Below are 18,568 nucleotides of genomic sequence, written 5' to 3'. Positions count from 1 at the left end.
CTTTTACAGAGGTTAAAACAACACGTGCTGCTTCCCTAATACCTTCATACTCACCGACACAACAATTTGTACGGCAAGCGTGTGCGAGCTGAGACAAGAGCCGAAGTTGTGCGGAGACAAGTCGAGACAGGGCCACAACCAAAGCGGTGTTTTACTTCTCACAGCCCCGCTAGAAGGCAGCATGTCACTGATTGTGATGCGCCAAGCAGTTGGGGCGTAGAAAAGACCATACTCATCTTTTTTTGCCCAGGCCTTGTACCAATGCCCTGCGCTACGGTGACGGTATTATTACGACTGAGTCCCGATTGTAATGAATTCATAAGACGTTGTTGTACCATTAAATACACTTGGCATTTTCGACGGATAATCGATTTCGCTCCGCAAAACAATTACGACCCTTTTTCGATTTTTGGTGCAAAGACTTCGCCATAATTTTGACCGATAAACGCGGTAACAGGAGACTGGTCTTAATGCCGTTGACTTCCTTCCATCATGGATGCGTAATAGCGTCAAAACACGGAAATGTAGCTTCAAACCGAGATATGGACTAGCGTGGCTGAATACGGTCATTTTCACCGGAAATACCGAAAAAAATGATCGCGTAAGAGTGGACGGCACAGACGTATGCAATGATGACGTCAATAAAATCGCGGTGCGTGCATTCCCGACGCAAGCATGCCACGTAATGATTGAATTGTAAAACAAAATCAGAAAAACACTTGGTGCCTTTGCATTCAATTCTTAAAATAACATATTTCACTTGATTGTGTACGTTATATAAAAGAAAAATCTAGAATTGGCGGTCGCGGTCTTCAGTGTCGAATGCTAAATAACGTTCTCGCATGAAGTAAATGTTATCACCTCACACGAGCTGATTAATTTCACTTGGGAATACCAATAATGGATATTTTTATCGTTTTTCCCCGAATCACAAACTTGAAAATATGGTCATTACAAAACTATTTGATAATCAAAAAACATTTAAAACACACAACCGATTATAATCAGCTTATGTGGGGGAGGGGGTGGTAAATATCCACGCATAGGGCAGTACTTCACATCTTCCGATGATATGAAAGCATGATGTAAATGAAAATCTAAACGGTAATGTAAAACTGTTCCGCTGCTACATGGTGGCACTACACAAAAACGTGGGTGTGCGGGGAATGCTCTTGATTTTCCTGACATTTCACAGGGCCGTGGCACATCCAACCGTGGCATCATGTTAGTAAAATGGATTCTATTCAAATCCTGGCACGCTGGGATGCATATGGCGTCCGCTAGAAGACAGTAGACGGCTGGTTGTCCGTTTGTGATTGTGAAGCTGCTATTGATAGCATGCTCCAGTTAAAGACGACGGCCGGCGGCGGCGACGCCCTGCTGCACCACCTGCCTATTCCGCGGACGGCAACTACACAAGAAACGGAAAGCCGGAATCCCTCCTCCACGCATTACGCAAAGGAAACCCATCAGTCGCAAAAAGCCATCGCTCTCGGTCTTTGGACAAGGAGTTGAACGACGCTGTCGGGATGTAAACCACTGAATCATTTAAATAGAATAATCGCAAAGGATTAACCAAAATTCTTTATAGTGCAACTACTGAGCTGTGGGCATGTCGCATGATTTGTGCTCGGTCACCCCTTTTCTACGCGGGTAATGGGTGGATCGTGGGGTGCCAGGCGCATGAGGAAATATAAGGGATATAGGGATATGTAGAATGGATGATGACCTCCCAAGGTCCTCGACATAACACTACACCGCTCCATCTCTCTCTTATGCTTTGCCTCCTTCGAATCTCAACCGGCAACTTCCTCTCTTCGCCCATCACGCTTCTTCACGTTCATCGTTTGTTTTCCTCGATATGGAACGCAATTTCTCCATTCTTTCCGGAGCCAACGACAGCTGGGAAGAGTTAGCGACAGGAAGCCGTCGGCGAATGAGAGGGTGTCAAGGAGGACGCGTGAGGTTGGATAAGAAAGATTGACTGACTTGGAGGTCCGTGGAGAGTTGGCAATTTGTAAGACTCTATACAACGATGAGGATCAGAGGGCAGCACTCATCCGGAGGAATTGCTGAGAGGGAAGTGGTGCAGAGGAGCAGTTACTATGGCGCAGTGTTGACCGCGTGCGAGAATGACGTGGAGTAGAGAGCATTCTCGCTCTTCTTACCCTTCTTTACGTTTCAGTCGTGCATGACCTGTCTTGTTCTGGCGGAGGCCCGTCGTTTGGCTCATTTTCATTCCCTTTTTTCGCATAAATAAATAATTAGTTTGACAGTTGAATTGACCTTGTTTTGAATTAAGTCTCCCTCCAGCATGTTTGCATGTTGTTTGATAGTTTTTCAATGAATGTTAATCCTTTTCCCGTCCTCTCCCACATTGTCCTCCCTCATCCCTCACTTACCCCCTTCCCACCTGGTGGGTGCTTGCATCTCCTACCACACACCTTATCGGTGGATTGCGGGGTATTTATTTTCATTCGCCCAGTGCGCTCTGCCCATCCGAGGGAGAGGGGGGGCGTGGGGCGCCCGACGGCATCGTGGGATCGAGCATCGCCCCACCGCGCCCACGAGGTTTTCGCCCGGGTTTTGACTAAACCGATCGACCGAGGGGGGGGGGGGGTCATGACAAATTCAAGCAAACCGCGTGGGATGCCGCCATCTTCAGCCAGGCCGCACACAAGGGTGCGATAATGCAGCGGCACAAAATAAATCACCGTCTCACTCCAGGGTCGAAATCCCGACCTGGGCAACTGATGTTAAAACCGCGAAATTTCTCGCGTTAATCACGTGGATATCTCGAAAGCCCAAAAACGAGTCTGATTACTTCCACGGATAGCGTAGAAACTCGGAACACCAAGGCGTTGGGCCACCTCGTCCAGCAATAACTCGAGGGTGAGAGTCCTTATGGGCCCTTCCCTTCCGTCTCCTCGGAAGAGCCCCCCCGCATTCATTCATAATTTCGCCCTATCGCGCCGCCAACGCGCCCTGACGCAGAATCCCTGCGCTACGATCGACCAATCCCGTTGGCCTATTTCCCGGAGACAATGCTGCAGACACGCGACGGATTCTCCGAGGCGAGAAGTGCCCCGAGGCAAACCTATTTCTGCCACGAAAAGGAGATATTGCCAAGAGGATGACGAAGACCGTAGAAGGAATATCAATAAGAAAGTGCATGCTCCCAAGAAGCCACGACAAACGTATATGAATTGGACAGCAACAAACAATATAGAAACACATAAAAAGTTCACTCACACGTTATTTCTTGATAATTAGTGATTAATGACTGCAGTCATTACTTCTTTATCTTCCGATGAAGACGGAGCAGAATTCCGTCGAAATTATCAAGAAATAACGTGTGAGTGATCTTTTTAAGTGTTTCTATATTGTTTGTTGCTGTCCAATTTAATATATATATATATATATATATATATATATATATATATATATATATATATATAGAAAGGACACTGATGTATCTAGTTGACGTTTCATCGGAATCATTCTGACAATGACACCCGTGCCGTCGAAACGTTAACCAGGTATGTGAGTGTTTTTTCTCTGTGTATATAAATATATAACTTGAATAATAGCCTCACGGATGGGAATAATAATGTACACCAAGATAGCACTAGCGAATAAAAACACAGAGAAGCACAAACAAATGAAACTATCATGTAATCCGAATCTTCGGTGACAAAACTTTTTTTCAAGGGAATCAGGGGTTCCTTCTCATCCTTGAGAAAGGTGGTTCTGCCATCGAAAATACGGAATACGCGTGAGTTTCATTTGTGTGAGATTCTCTGCGTTTCGTTCGTTAGTGTTATCTTGGTGTACATCATATCATATAAATAAATAAATAACTAAATATATACATAAGTGTGTTTATATATATATATATATATATATATATATAATGTGTGTTTTACATACATTAAATTAGTTGTCATTAGTCGAGAAATTAAAAGTACTCACATGAGCACTGAGGACAGAGAGAAATTAAGAAATGACCGACACACTGAACTCCCAGCATACTGCGCCAAAGAAGTAGAGTTAGTAATGCGTGTTATTCATATAAAACGGCAGTTGAGACAGAGATCGGGCGGAGGAATGGTTACCCGGAGGAATGATTGATTGATTGTAGTACACACCGGAATCATGTGTGGTTCCTTTGGGGTAGTCGCGAACTTATGTCTCCCTCCAATCCTCCTCCGTTCCGACGATCCGTCCAGGTGACATCCGGAACCCAGGGACGGACGGCACACCCGCGACCGCCCAACGCGTGGCCCGGGGAAGGCGGCGGCGCTCGGAGACGGATGCGGGGGGGAGGGGCAAAAGGGCCGGGCGTCGCTCTCCTCTTCGAGCGGGGAGGGGAGAGAGACACACTCACACACGCACGAGCGAAGGGGGAGGGGGGGCAGCGGATGCTGCACACTCGATCACCGGAGGCGAACACAAGAGGGACGCGCTCTTCGCAAAACCTCTCGCCTCCGTGCCGTCGCGTTTAAGGGGGGAGCACACACACAGCACCGAAGCGGGAAAGAGAAGAGACCGCTCACCACCCTCTACGGGGGGAAGAAGATGGCGGGGCGTGCGCGGGGCAACAACACCCTCTCGATTCACGAGCACGGCGGCACGGGAGGACAACTGGCGGAGCTGAGGGATGACGTGCCCTCGGAAGAGGGATGCACTCCCCGGAGTGAGGAGCGGGGGGTGTCCCGCATCGCCCCACCCCTCAATTCCCACCTCCCCGTCGGGGGCACTCCTCCGATTACGACTCCACCCTACCTCCGCACGTCCACCGCCGTGCTCATTCTCACTTCAACTCGCACGAGGGTCCCCCAAAGGAGAGGTAGGGGGGTTCAAACCCTCCCCGGGGACGCGAATGGGGTCCCCCTGTGGACGGAACCACCCGCGGAAACAAAGCACGGCCTGGGTACGAGACTCCGCCGATGTTCATGCGCGACCAGAGGGTGGGGAACACCGGCGAGATGCGATGCGAGAGGGGCTCGGGCACCAGCCGGCACTCTCGAGACGCGCGCCCTCTCTCCCGCACGGCCTCGATCCCTTCCGTCCGTCCGTCCAACTGCGTCCCCGTCCGGCGATGGAGTGAGGGCTGAGGGGGCCGAGCCCGGGAGCGCGGCGGCGGGAGGGAGGGAGGGGAGGGGACGGTCGGGGGTGGGCCCTTTAAGGTTCCAGAATGGGGGGAGTGATGGAGGGAGGAGGGCTGAGAGGGGGTTAAGGCAGGGCAGGGGGGGTGGGGCAGACGGCTGCCGAGTTTAAAGGCTGAGGGGGAGAGAGCGTGTGTTTAAAGGGCCGAGGGGAAGGAAGGTTAGGGCGGCGATGCCTTCGCGCCGTCGTGGGCGGGGGAGGGGTCCGGGGTGCACCCCCTCGCTTTTTTAATAGTTCACACCCCCTACACATCGCCGCATCAGCGTTTTTGAGCCTCCTTCGACGACTGAGCGGGAGGAGCCTTCAGTCGGTTAGCGGAGGAGGGAGCTCGGAGGGGAAAAGAAACGATCGGGTCAATTGATTTGCTCTCTCTGCGCCGTCTGCCGGTTGCACTTTCGCGCTAATTATTAATTTTTTATCAACTCGGGTTCCCAGGGAGAAATATTAATCGGGATTTGGAGAACGCGGCATCTCATTCCCTCCGATGGAGCCAAGAGTCGATTCCAGGAAGAACGCGAGTGCGCCAATTGCCAATTGAAGGGCGAAGAGACGCCAACACGCGAACTTTCGCGATGCAAACGAAGTTTATTTGACATAAATAAAAGTTATGAATGTCAATCGCTTCGATCAATAATTTGGAGATTTTGAATGCCAACTGAACTCGGTCCTGGTGGCAGCGGGGAAACGTTCTCCCCTGCCATCCCGGAGTTCGTGGGTTCGATTCCCGACTGGATGCGCTTCCCTCCGCCTGAGGCTTGGGTGTCTCTAAGTGCACGATTTAAAGCACAGGGGTGAGGCGGAAGAAGGGACTGTAAAATTCCTGATCCCGTCCCAAAAAGAAAGATGTTATATAAATAACTAAATAACCCCTCCCAGTGCATCGTGATTGGTACGAAAATGTCATAATAATCTTCCACCAGTCCGTGTATCACTAACCTGCACGCATGCCATGTAATTGAGAATGTCTTGAGCATTGAAACGACGTTCTTTCGTAAGTGATTACTGAATAATGGGATGAATACGTCTTATTTTTCTAGGTAAATACGAATTATCATTAAATTAAGCATGCCCACATCGGTCCCTGCCAATGAAGCCTGTCAGAGGATATCTCCGTGGCTCCTCGCGAATAAAATCCTCCCACGCCGCGCCGGCGTCTTATCCAAAGAGATGGCTATCAATGGAAATAAGCGGGGCTCAATATTCCGAGAAACGTACCTTCCTCCTTCCGGTTTCGAAGAAAATCGGCATGCGAGAAAAAGTGGGGCACGTATTATATATTTTTTTAAATTACTACAATGAGAAGAAGAGTGTAAGAAGACTTTTGAGGGGAAATTAGGCTAGAGGAAGACGAAGAGAGGAAGCGAGACTTTAAGAAAGGTTCACAACAAACGAGTTTGACAATTTAACAATAAAAGGAATTATTGTGATGGCCCCACGCTATTTAGGTAGATCAGACCACAAATAAGATAAGATAAGGGAGATAGATTCCAGTAAACTTAGATACAAATAATCATTCTTTCTCCAGACAATCAGGAATCATAATACTAAGAAACCAAAGTCACAACAGGAATATTTATTGCATTCGATTTAAAAGTCAGGACAAGATTAATCGTTGCGTAGACATCAGGTATATTCGTAGGTGTACGTTACTTAGTAGTATATGTCTTTGTACGCGTGTAAGTTATAAAGATTTTTTCATGAAATTATACACCTCTGTGGGTGTAGATTGATATGAATTTGTTGGTTTTGCATGTGGTTTTATCCTTTTTTACGGGAGGTGACCTGACACCCCCCGCCACACGCCCTTACGGTGACTTGGGGGTACTATGTAGATGCAATTTTTTGTCCTTTCGTGCCCTATATGTCATGCAATTTTAATTCCCCAGGCATATCACATGACACAATGAACCGATGCTGCGTCACATAATAATTTATGAGGAATAAATGTCATGTCCCATCTTGATGTTTCCTCGAACGACACCAAGACCTCAAGAGAAATTTAGAGTCAAGATTTCTTAAAGCAATCAAATCGTCACTTATGAAGCGACCAGCAGTCATTCGACAGTTATATTTTCTAAACATAGGAGTCGTTTTCATAGCTTTTCACCGTTTCCATTGCTGAAAACATTCAGATAACATCTTTAATAGCCTATAATTTAGATGGATACCATGACATCAAGTAGGTGGCCATAAATAACAGGCGGTGGAGCGTTTAAATAATATTTTTAGATGGACAAGGGGAAAGAAACAAGGAAGAAAAAATGGTCAGCAAAGGGGGTTTTGTTGGCAACAATGAAATAACTATCGGAGTATTTGAATGATGGAATGGAAAATAGATTGATTGGGTCATTCCCCAAGAAGCGTTTGCCATTACGAAAATTTGATCACTGAAGAAAGATGAACTTATTCGGAGGCTCTTGAAACGTGGTACGTATGTTACAAGGAGAGCGAACGTGTTTGGAGCTCGCTCCCGAAAACCGGTTTGACCCTGCCTGAGCCTGCCTGCCGGCTGCTTCTATCCTGCAGCTGAAGCAACTCTGTGCTCGCTTATTTCTTAGTAAAGTGTAGTTTAGAGTTTACTTAATATTGTGAAGCAGTTTACTAAAATTTTCTGGCCCAGCGCTGTTCCAATAACCGGTCGGGTGGTGTTTACTCTGGTCTGGGTTTCGAAGGATGGGAGTCTCAGGAAAGGCTGGAGGCCGGTGGCATTTGGCTCCCAGCCTTTGTGGAGTGCGGATCGTTCGTTTGCGAAACCTCTATAACGTGATCTAGTTACGCTTTTTCATAAACCATTAATTGGAACAGTGCTACGCCATCCAATTTATCGTGAAACTGGGTATAATCGAGAAAGAGACTCATGGCGTGCTCAAGGCAGCTTATGGCGATAACGCCAATTGGTGGATCGGTTGGGTGTTTTTGATTGGCACAAGTTGATTCGGAGGGGGGTAGAGAAGATGTTGAAGACGCCGAACGTTCAGGACGCCCTTCGGCCTCAGAAAGAGTGACGAAAATCTTACAAGAGGGGAAGTTTTTTTGACAGGGATCGCAGATGAAGTGTTCGCATGGTTTCTGATGTGCATGGAATCCCTTAAAGTGATGATTTGCATCGACTTTCGACCGAAATCGTGGGCATGGCAAAGGTGTGTGCGAAGTTGGTGCCGCGAGTGCTCTCGGACAAAGAACAGAAGGAAACTCGCTCACGGATCTGCCAAAAGCACTCGACCATGTGAGGAATGAGGATCCAAGTTTTTTAGACAATGCCCCACCAGACTTCTTCCTCTTCTCCCGCCTCAAATCCGCGCTGAAAGGTCGTCACCACGGCTCGGTGGAAGCGTTACAATAGGCCGTGACGAGGGAGCTTAGTAGCAGTGCTGGCGACGCCTTACAGGTGTGCGTGCCGTGGAAACTCCGCTGGCAGCGGTGCGGTGACGAGGATGCTACTTCAAAGACTCTCGAGTGAATGCATCACCAATTCTGGCATTACATGTTTTTTAGCCGACTACTTTTGGGACACACCTTGTTTTTGCCCGCCCATTTTCCTTTTTTCCTATCTTCGTACCTTCAGTTCTTCATTCCCTGCATGCATCTAGTTTATTCTCTCAAGTTTCCCGGAAATACATGAACTGCTCCATCATCCATGGTTTATTCCCTCCGACTCCAATGTTTGTTATGGCGTGTTATTGCGGCGGATAGAGCGTTGGATTCGATTCCGGGTGACCCCTCTGCGCAAATACCACTTCACTTTAACTTTCTGATTTTTCGGAAAGCCAGAAGTGTCATCGTTGAAATCTTTTGTTCTGAACCTTTCTAAAAGTCTTAGTCTCGCTTGTTCTCTTCGTGTATCAAGTGGCTCCCAATCCCCAATTCCCCCTACAATGGCCTGTCACACTCGTCTTCTATTTTATATAACTTCTTGACGAATCTGATGGATTTTATATGGACCCTTTAATATTCTTTATGCCAAATTTTCTAGCAAAAACGAGGAACGCCCTAGCGACTTGACGAAAATGTGCAAAATATGTTGGCAGGATCTTGGCACCCACTTTCTCATGGCTAAATCTCCTATTAGAACTGTTTTTTTAGTAAAATACATCAACAGTAAATAGATAACAACTTTGTTTTTATTAAGACGATTGTCATATTATTAAATGGATAAAATTCAATTCATGGTATTCTACCTATTTAAAGATAGGTTTGGGGTTGGCCCGCAATAACTATTGAGCGCGCCTTCAACCTTCTGCCACATGCCGAGTCGGCCCATTCCGTCGCGGGCTGCTCCACCCAGGCCGCAACGGAATCGACCCCGGGCCCCTCAGCCTCCGAAATCAGTCAAGCGCGAAGCCGAAGTCGCTGGCGCCGTGCGAGTGCGTGGAGAACCAAGTTGCCGACGCACGCCCCCGCATCGGTACCGTTATTTCGCTCACTTTCTTCCCTTTCTTCGCCGATCCGCAAATCATTACGACCGCGACGCGCCCACGGTGCTTGGCCTACATCACACACACACCCCATTCACTCTTCCTCCTCCCCCCCCCCATCTCATAATTTCACTTTAGCGCGGTAACACATCCCTCCTCTTATCTCGCGACCGATTTCTTTTTCCATATTAGCAGCCAATCGCAAATCCAGAGGTATCTCCCGGGCGTTCACACAGAAGCCACCACCATAGCATTCATCTATCCATTACACTGATCTTTTATGGCAATTCCTTAGTCACATGTATTTGGACAAACCAAAATTAGGGATATGTGCTGAACTCCCAAATCTAATCCCGCAGCTCAACTCCCAAATATAATCCCAAAAAATCTCGCTCTGCGAGTTGGGATTATTACAATCAAAGCGGCCGAGATGGTCGTTTGTCGTATGTAAAATTTTGTGACGGGGGTAGCCAAGGTAACCAATTCATTCACCCGATAAGGATTAATCTCCCTATGAGTATATCGCTTTTCCACATCTACATAATACCCCGCAAGCCGCCGCGAGGGAGAGTGGCAGGGAGTGATAGGTCACCAGCCGTAAAAGAGAATAAAATCACATGCAAAATCATATCATGTTACCTCTACACGCGCATTATTATAATCAAGCACTCGAAAAATATTAATCACACGAATGAAAGTACTTACATGCAACAATATGCAATGAGGGAATACGTGTATTCAAATTATGCTGTAGAACTGTTAAAATTTAGGCTCTATTAAATAAAAAAATAACATCCAAGAAAGAACACGCACGATATCGACAAAATATATACACATACACCACCACCAATCCTAATTATCTCCAATTGCGATTACTGTCCTATCTATTTTGATCTCTAATGGCTCGAGTAATAAACGACTTTTTAAATCTATCCGTTAAACAATAAATCTTTCTGATTTTACGTTGGCGATCCGATCTACCTTTACGTAAGTGGGGTCCTGTGATATGACCTTAGCATCCTCAGATAAGTGACCTGCCTCATATTTACTCGCGGTACATTTAACCTCTATTTAAGCCTATTGTCAACTAGTGGCTCCCATCGTGATTCTTCCAATAGTGTCGTACCACTGCTCTCTTTTATAACAACTCTTCACAAACCTAGCTGCTCTTCGTTGCACTCGATCTAGTTCCACCAGGGAACTGCAGCAATGTATGCAAATTACTCACAGAATATATGAGCGAACACATCCGGAAGCGATGCATTTTAATACAGTTCATTAGGAATTTGAGCTAAACATTTTTTCCCAAAAATATTACATTGAATAATTATTTCTATGGAATATCATTCTTAAATTTGTTATTATTATCATTCATACCGATAAAATATATAATCTAAAAATGAATAAATTAAATAAAATCTAATTATATTTTTAAAGCTGCATTCCTCCTTTTATGTTTGTTCGGTGATCCCTGAGAAAAGGTTCCTCCAGTCACGCATTGCAATCACGTGAAAGACAAGGCTCCCAAGTGTGACATTAGTGAATACGCGTGGCTTCCGTTTTCAGGTCATTCAACGCCTACTACCTTTTGTATCTGCTCTTTGCATTTAGTCATCCATTTACGCATAATGCGATGACCTATTTCTTAACTAGATGTGCGAATGAAAACGCCTATATGGTCTCCAGCAATGAGCTCGGGATTCATAAAAAGAATACCTGGGCATTGCAACGAAAGGGTCGAAGAGCTATGTCATTTCACGTTAGTTAGGCCCCGCCTTGAGTATGCTGCGAGTGCATGGGATCCTCACGAAGTCGGCCCGATATCGGAACTAGATCGAGTGCAACGAAGAGCAGCTAGGTTTTAGAAAAGTTGTTTGATGAACAAGGCAGCACTGTCACGACACTATTTGATAGAATTAGGATCGGAGCCATTAGTATACCGTAGGCTTAAATGCAGGTTAAATTTACTGCGTACTATTTGAGGTAGTTTATTTATATGAGAATGTTAAATAGGCATAATGCAGACTCACTCACTCTGGTAGATCAGATCAACAGCGTAAAATGGGGGAGATTGGGGAGATGGGGGAGTAGAGCGAATTGATTTAAAATGTCGTTTTTTCCTCGAACCATTAGAGATCAAAATATAAATGACTATAACAGCAATCGCCTAGGAGATATTTAGAATTGGTGGTAGTGTATATATTTTGTCGAAATCCTGCATTTTATTCTTTTTATTCAATAGACCCATCATTTTAACGGTTTTGCGGCGTGATTTGAATATACGCATCCTGCTAGTGAATGTTGTCGCATGTAAGTTTTCAACGGTCATTAATGACGTGTTCGTTACAGTATTGCTTGTCCTACTTTGTTTGCTTTCAACCCTCTCCTTCCACCCCTCGCGTGTGCCTCTCTCCTTTCTCTCTGTTGGGGGTCGCCTCCGTTGCCTGCCTCCTGCCTACTTACGGACAGCGGCGGCGTGTCGCATTCCCTAAATGTGACTTTACTGGCGGAGGCTATGAGTTGCGATAGTTTAATTTCCCCTCCTTACTTTTCAATTATAATGTATTGGATGGATTTTTACATTTTACATTTGTAGGTTTACGTGCATGAGAATGTTTGTTAATGGTAGGTGTATTTGAATCCATGCGAGTGGAGATGTTTTTCGCATGAATATTCATAAAAAGAATACCTGGGCATTGCAACGAAAGGGTCGAAGAGCTATGTCATTTCACGTTAGTTAGGCCCCACCTTGAGTATGCTGAGCGGCGTATATATATATACGCCTCTTCTAGGGTGTTGATTTGCGTGAATATGTTGCTTCTGCATGTGATTTTGTTCTCCTTTACGGGTGGTGACCAAACACCCCCCACCACAAACCCGAGTGGCGGCCTGTAGGCTATTATGTAGATGTAGGTGAGAAGTGCTTTCTTTCGTGTGATTAGAGATTTTCTAATGCATGGTCAGACTAATATATGTGTAGAGGTATAATGCTTGCGATTGTGCACGAATGGCTGTGACCTGACACCCCCCGCCTCACGCCGTTGCGGGCTGTTGTGTAGATGTAGATGATTCCTCCTCGCTCGACCGCCGATTGGCGCGGGACGCCAGTGGAGACAGCGCCCACACTTGCGCATCCACGCTTTTCGAGCGAAGAACACATTCCCATCAGTTTCCGAGCGAGCCGCACAATCATCTCCAAGGTAATAAATGGAATGACGTCATCGGCGGAGAACTTATCGAGGTTATCCGAAATAGCTCACTAATTGTTGCAATCACGAGCGAAATCAACTGGTCTTCCATTTGGGCAAGGAAGAGGGACGGCCTATGGCAGCGATTCCTTTCTGCGGGGCTTGAGCATTCATTCTTCCCACCTGCGTCTCGCACTTCACTGAAATCTCTCCCCCCCCCCCCAAATTTCTTTTGCTCTCGAGGCAACGCCCAATCAAAGGAGCTTTCGTCACTTCCGGTACCACCTTCCAGCTCAGGGAACTCGCGAATGCAACGCCCACGTGACACCGTTACTCGATCGATATGGCATTGATGTTATCGAATGCGTTTCTACACCGTGGGGTCCAGCCGATGCTTGTAGGCATTCACGCTTTCTCTTTCTGTGCACCACGAACACACATCATATGAATGTGACGCCACCATGGTATGGGTGGTGCCAGAATTTTGGCAGATTACCCGCCTTTCAATTCTGCACTTCCTACACTTGTGGTGGAGGCCTGTCGTATGAATGGTTGTGGTTCATTTTAATTCCCTTTTTTCGCATACCAAATGACTAATTTATTAGGTAAATTAACCATTGTTTTTAATTGGCTCTTCCTCTACCATGTATGTATATTTGCACGTTATTGCATAGATGATCACTACACTCCTATGTGTGCGTGTATATGCTAGATAATAGTATATATATATATATATATATATATATATATATATATAACATATATATATATATATATATATATATATATATATATATATATATATATATATATATATATGTTTTATCCCTCCCCGGACTACAACCTTGACGTGGTGGAAGGGCTTGTGCGTTCCGATGACCCCTAGAGCTGTGCTGGCGGGAGTAATAATAATTGCTCCTGGTAGGGTCACCCATGCCAGATAGGTCGAAGGCTAGGAGCCAGACGGAAGGTAGTCCACGCGGCGTCTGTTCCTCAGTGAGGCGGCTGTAATAGCGTCTGACCCCAGTGGGGCGGCCAGTAAGTGATGGTGTCACGTTAAAAACACTATTGAGGAAGACAACGGAAAACCACCTCAATTAACATTCCCAAGATTTAAATGATGGATTATACAGAGATTTTGAGTCCTGGCAACTACGGGGCTCGGCCCAATCCGCCGTGAGTCGTGCCCGGCAGCGGGGGAGGGAAGGCTTCCGCGGTCGTCATCCCACGAAACCCTTGCAAGGGAAAACGAGCAGCAGACGGACAGAAGACGCAGCAGGAAAAGACTAAATTAGTTAGAATAGGAACGTGGAATGTAAGGACAATGATGAGGACAGGGAAATTGGAGAATGTTAAGCGAGAGATGGAAAGGGGAAAAATAAATGGAAGGATAGCGGGGATTACTGGAGTTATCAGTATGGAATAATATACAGCAGCGGGGATGAGAGCCAACGAGGGGTTGCCATAGTATTAAATGAAGAGGTAGGAAGAAGCGTAGTCAACATAGAGCAGGTAACAGATAGACCGTTACTAGTAGAGATAAAAGCGGAACCGACGAACTTGGTTATTATTCAGGTATACATGCCACCGAGCAACCATAAGGAAGAAGAGGTCGATAGGATATACGATCAGTTAGAGGACATAATCGCGTCTGTTCACGCAGGGAAACATTTGATAGTGATGGGGGATTGGAATGCGACGGTAGGCGAAGGAAGAGAGGGTGATGAGGTCGGGGACTACGGTTTAGGCACAAGGAATGACCGCGGGGAGAAAGCAGTCGAGTTCTGCCGGAGACAGGGGTTAGTCATCACCAACACTTGGTTTACACCTACGTCTACGTAATAATCCGCAAGCCGCCGAAAGGGCGTGTGGCGGGGGGTGTTAGGACACCACCCGTAATTTAGAAAAGAAAAAAAAACTGCATGAGAGAACCACAAATTCATACATCCACAAAGAAAACATGGCATGCATTCATGCAAAAACACTTACACCCCACAAACATGCAAACACCTAATCTACATCTTACATACACATGCACCTGAAAGTATACCTAACAGCTTTGCAGTGTTTAATTTTGTTCCGACATGTAAATGAAATGTTTTTAATATTTCTAAAGTGACTTCGGTTTCTTACTATTATGATTTCTGATTGTTCGGGGAAAGAATGAGTATTTGTACCTATCTGTCGTGGAATCTATCTCCCTTATTTTGTCTTTGTGGTCTGATCTACCTAAGCAGTGTTGGGCCAATAGAATTCCTTCAGTGTCATAGTTAAACTCGTTTGTTCTGAACCTTTCTAGAAGTCTAAGCCTCGCTTGTTCTCTCCGCACTTCAAGTGGTTCCCAGCCTAATTCCCCTAAGAGACCTGTCACACTTGTGTTCTTATCATAACAATTTTTGACGAATCTAGCGGATTTTCTCTGGACTTCATCTAATTCTTTTTACCAAATTTTCTCCCAAGGATCCCAAATACTTGCGGCATATTCCAAATGAGGTCTAACTAGAGCAAAATAACACCTCTCTTTAACTTTGTCATTACATTTCACCACCACCCGCTTTATGAAGCCAAGTTTCTTTAAAGCTGATCCGCATATTGTCCTGATATGTGCTCCCCATGAAAGGCGTGGTGTTAGAACAACCCCCAAATATTTAGCTTGATTTGCCGTAGTCAATACTGAACCCTCTATTTTGTAGTTTATATCCTGTTCCTCGCTTCCTTTGTTCCAAAATTTCATAATTGCGCATTTATCTATATTAAGTGTTAATCCCCATTTATTGCACCATTCCGAGATATTGTCTAAGTCTCTAGAGAGTAGCTCTAGTTGGCTCCTTATTTCCCTGTATACCACCGTGTCGTCAGCAAATAACCTCAGATTGCTACCAACGTGTGTGCTTAAGTCATTAATGTATATTAAGAACAGAAGAGGCCCTATTACACTTCCCTGGGGGACGCCCGAAGTTAAATCTCTATCCGTTGAGCACAACCCATCTATGGCTACTATTTGTTTGCGGTTAGACAAGAAGTCTCTAATCCAATTAATTATTTTCTCGTTGATCCCATAGTATTTAAGTTTATGTAACAATTTAATGTGTGGGACTTTGTCGAAGGCTTTTTTGAAATCCAGGAATACTGCATCGACTTGTGTATTGTTTTCTCCCGATCTAAGTATATCGTGAATGAAGAGACTAAGTTGTGTTTCGCAAGATCTGCTTTTCCTAAATCCGTGCTGGTTGTGGATTAGTATTTTCCTACTATCAAGAAATCTCATAATGTTAGTGAAAATAATGTGTTCCAATATTTTACAAGAGATCGATGTTAAAGAAATGGGTCGGTAATTGGTTGGTTTATCCCTATCGCCGCCTTTATAGATGGGAGTTATATGGGCTAGCTTCCAGTCGCGAGGCACTGAGCCTTCTTCTATCGATTTTAGAAAAATAATATTTAAAAACGGGGCAATGTCTTCAGCTAATTCCTTTAATATTCTAGCAGGTATTTCTTCCGGACCAGGTCCTTTGGGTGCTTTGATACTACGGAGCAGATGTACTATTCCCTGCTTGGCCAGTGTAAGATCGCTCATGTGTTCCCCGGGTGGGTGTGGAGGATCGTTTGGTGCGTTTGTGTTTTTATTGTAGACGCTCTGGAAAAAATGGGTTAAAATATTTGCCTTTTTCCCGCTATCTGTAATGATTTCTCCATTTTCCGTCTTGAAAGATTGAACAGTTGGACGTATACCCTGTATTTCCCTAACATAGGACCAGAATGACTTTGGATTTTCCTCAAGATATTCGCTTAGCATTTTAGATTTAAAAGAGTGTAGTGCTGTGCGCACAATACTTTTCGTCTTACTACGAAATTCTTTTAGTTGCTGTTTGGATGTATTCATATACAGTATATAGTCACTTTTTAACTCTTTTAGAAATTTGACTGTAACTTTCTTTGCCTTCTTAATGCCGATCTGATTTCTCCGTTGTACCATCTAGGTTCCTTACTGTCGCATTTGAGTTTGGACGGGATGTACGTCTTCATTCCTTCGCGTAAAATATTTAAGAAATAATTCCAAGTGTTCTCTGTATTGGTTGTCAGTGTTTTTTTTTGCATTCTGGTAATTTTATCTTTGAATATTCTCATATCCCGTTAAAATTTGCCTTGTTGTATAGGTATATTTTACGCTTTTCTTTGTTTATTTTGACGAACTTAGTTTTTAACTCTACAAGAATTGCCTTATGGTCACTGATTCCGTCTATTATTTCAATGTTAGTAATGATTTCGGGCGTAGAAGTCGCAAAGATGTCTAGTATGCTTTGGCCCCGTGTTGGTGATTTAACAATTTGTTCTAAGGAGTGTTTTGTGAATATATGAAGGAGTTCTTGGCATGAATCTCTGTTTTTGGCAATTTTCCTACGCAGTAGTTGTCCCAGTCAATTGACGGCAGGTTTGTGTCACCAGCGATTATAATAATACTGCTGTTATGTCTTCTGCTGAGAGTGGATATTTGTTCGTCGAGCTTGTGTAGGACATCTGTGTTAGAATCCGGGGGTCTATAAAATGAACACACGAATAGGCTTCTGCCGTTGTAGTCCTTAATGTTGCACCAAACGCTTTCTATGTCATCTACGTCGCATTCATATCGTTGGCTACTAAGATGTGACTTTACTGCAATGAATACTCCCCCACCCAATCTATTTGGTCTGTCCCTTCTGTAAATTGTAAAACCATTTGGAAAAACCTCATTGTTTGCTATATCTCCCGTGAGCCAACTTTCCGTCTCAACTACTATGTCTGCGTTTGCACTGACAATAATATGTTCAATATCCGATATTTTGTTTCTAATGCTTATGTTTAGACACCACAAAAGACGCAGGTATACATGGAAAATGCCAGGTGACTCAGAAAGATATCAGCTAGATTATATCCTGGTTAGACACAGGTTTAGGAACAGTGTGATGAATTCGCAAAGCTTCCCGGGAGCGGATGCGGACTCTGACCACAATTTAGTTGTTATGAAATGTAGCGTCCGTTTCAAAAAGATAAGGCAGGGGCGGCGGGTTAGAAAATGGAATGTAGAAGCATTATATGGTTTGAAAAGGAAGGAATACAAACAGGCGGTAGAGGAAATCATGGAGGATGGTAAAGAGCTAAGTACGATCGAAGAAAAATGGGAAGGTATCAAGAAAGGGTTGTCGAAAGCCGCAAAAGAAACTAATGGAACCGTTAACGCGAAAAGAACTCGGAAACCATGGATCACGGATGAGATGATTACAAAGATGGATGAGCGGCGAAAATGGAAGAATGTAAATACAGAATTAGGCCAAATGAAGTACAAAGAGTTAAACAATAAATTGAGGCGGGCAACAAATAAAGCAAAAGAAGCACGGTGGAAGACGCAGTGCTAGGATATGGAAAGTCTGCAGAGGAAGGGTGAAATCGGTGAGCTGTACAGCAAAGTTAATCTTTATCGGGAAGTAAGAAAGGAAGATCTATGCCAACAGTTAGAGATAGGTCGGGTAGGATAATAGTTGACACAGGAAAGATCCAAGAGAGATGGAAGGAGTATAGAGAACAACTATATAGTAAAGAACTTAGACCGACAAAGTTAGACATTGAAAAAGAATGTGACGTAGAGGAAGACAGCTTAGGCCAAGGCATACTAGAAAATGAGATAGAAAGGTCATTAAAGGAGATGAAACTAAATAAGGCCGTGGGGGTGGATAACATTCCCGCGGAACTTTTAAAAGGCTTAGGAAAATGTGGGAGGAAGAGGTTATATGGGCTGATCCGTAGTATTTATGAGGAAGG

General features: G+C 44.8%; 1 protein-coding gene across 2 annotated transcripts in view; it reads right to left on the bottom strand.

Annotated features, from left to right (window-relative positions):
- The window catches only part of Dyrk2 (Dual-specificity tyrosine phosphorylation-regulated kinase 2), a 236,906-nt gene that overhangs the window by 162,947 nt on the left and 55,391 nt on the right, over window positions 1–18,568 (bottom strand). Inside the window, exon 1 of one of the 2 annotated variants that reach the window (XM_071597789.1) lies at window positions 4,149–4,454. The exons of the other annotated variant lie outside the window; for it this stretch is intronic. The gene's annotated coding sequence lies outside the window, so the exon portion shown is untranslated. Of the gene's footprint in view, window positions 1–4,148; window positions 4,455–18,568 lie in introns of those variants that run through there. 2 annotated transcript variants of the gene reach the window in all.

Source organism: Hetaerina americana, unplaced genomic scaffold (genome assembly GCF_022747635.1).
Source record: "Hetaerina americana unplaced genomic scaffold, ioHetAmer1.1.p SCAF_9, whole genome shotgun sequence".
Lineage (NCBI taxonomy): Eukaryota > Metazoa > Arthropoda > Insecta > Odonata > Calopterygidae > Hetaerina > Hetaerina americana.
The sequence above is the reverse complement of the archived record's forward strand: the minus strand, read 5'-3'. Positions and strand labels throughout refer to the sequence as shown.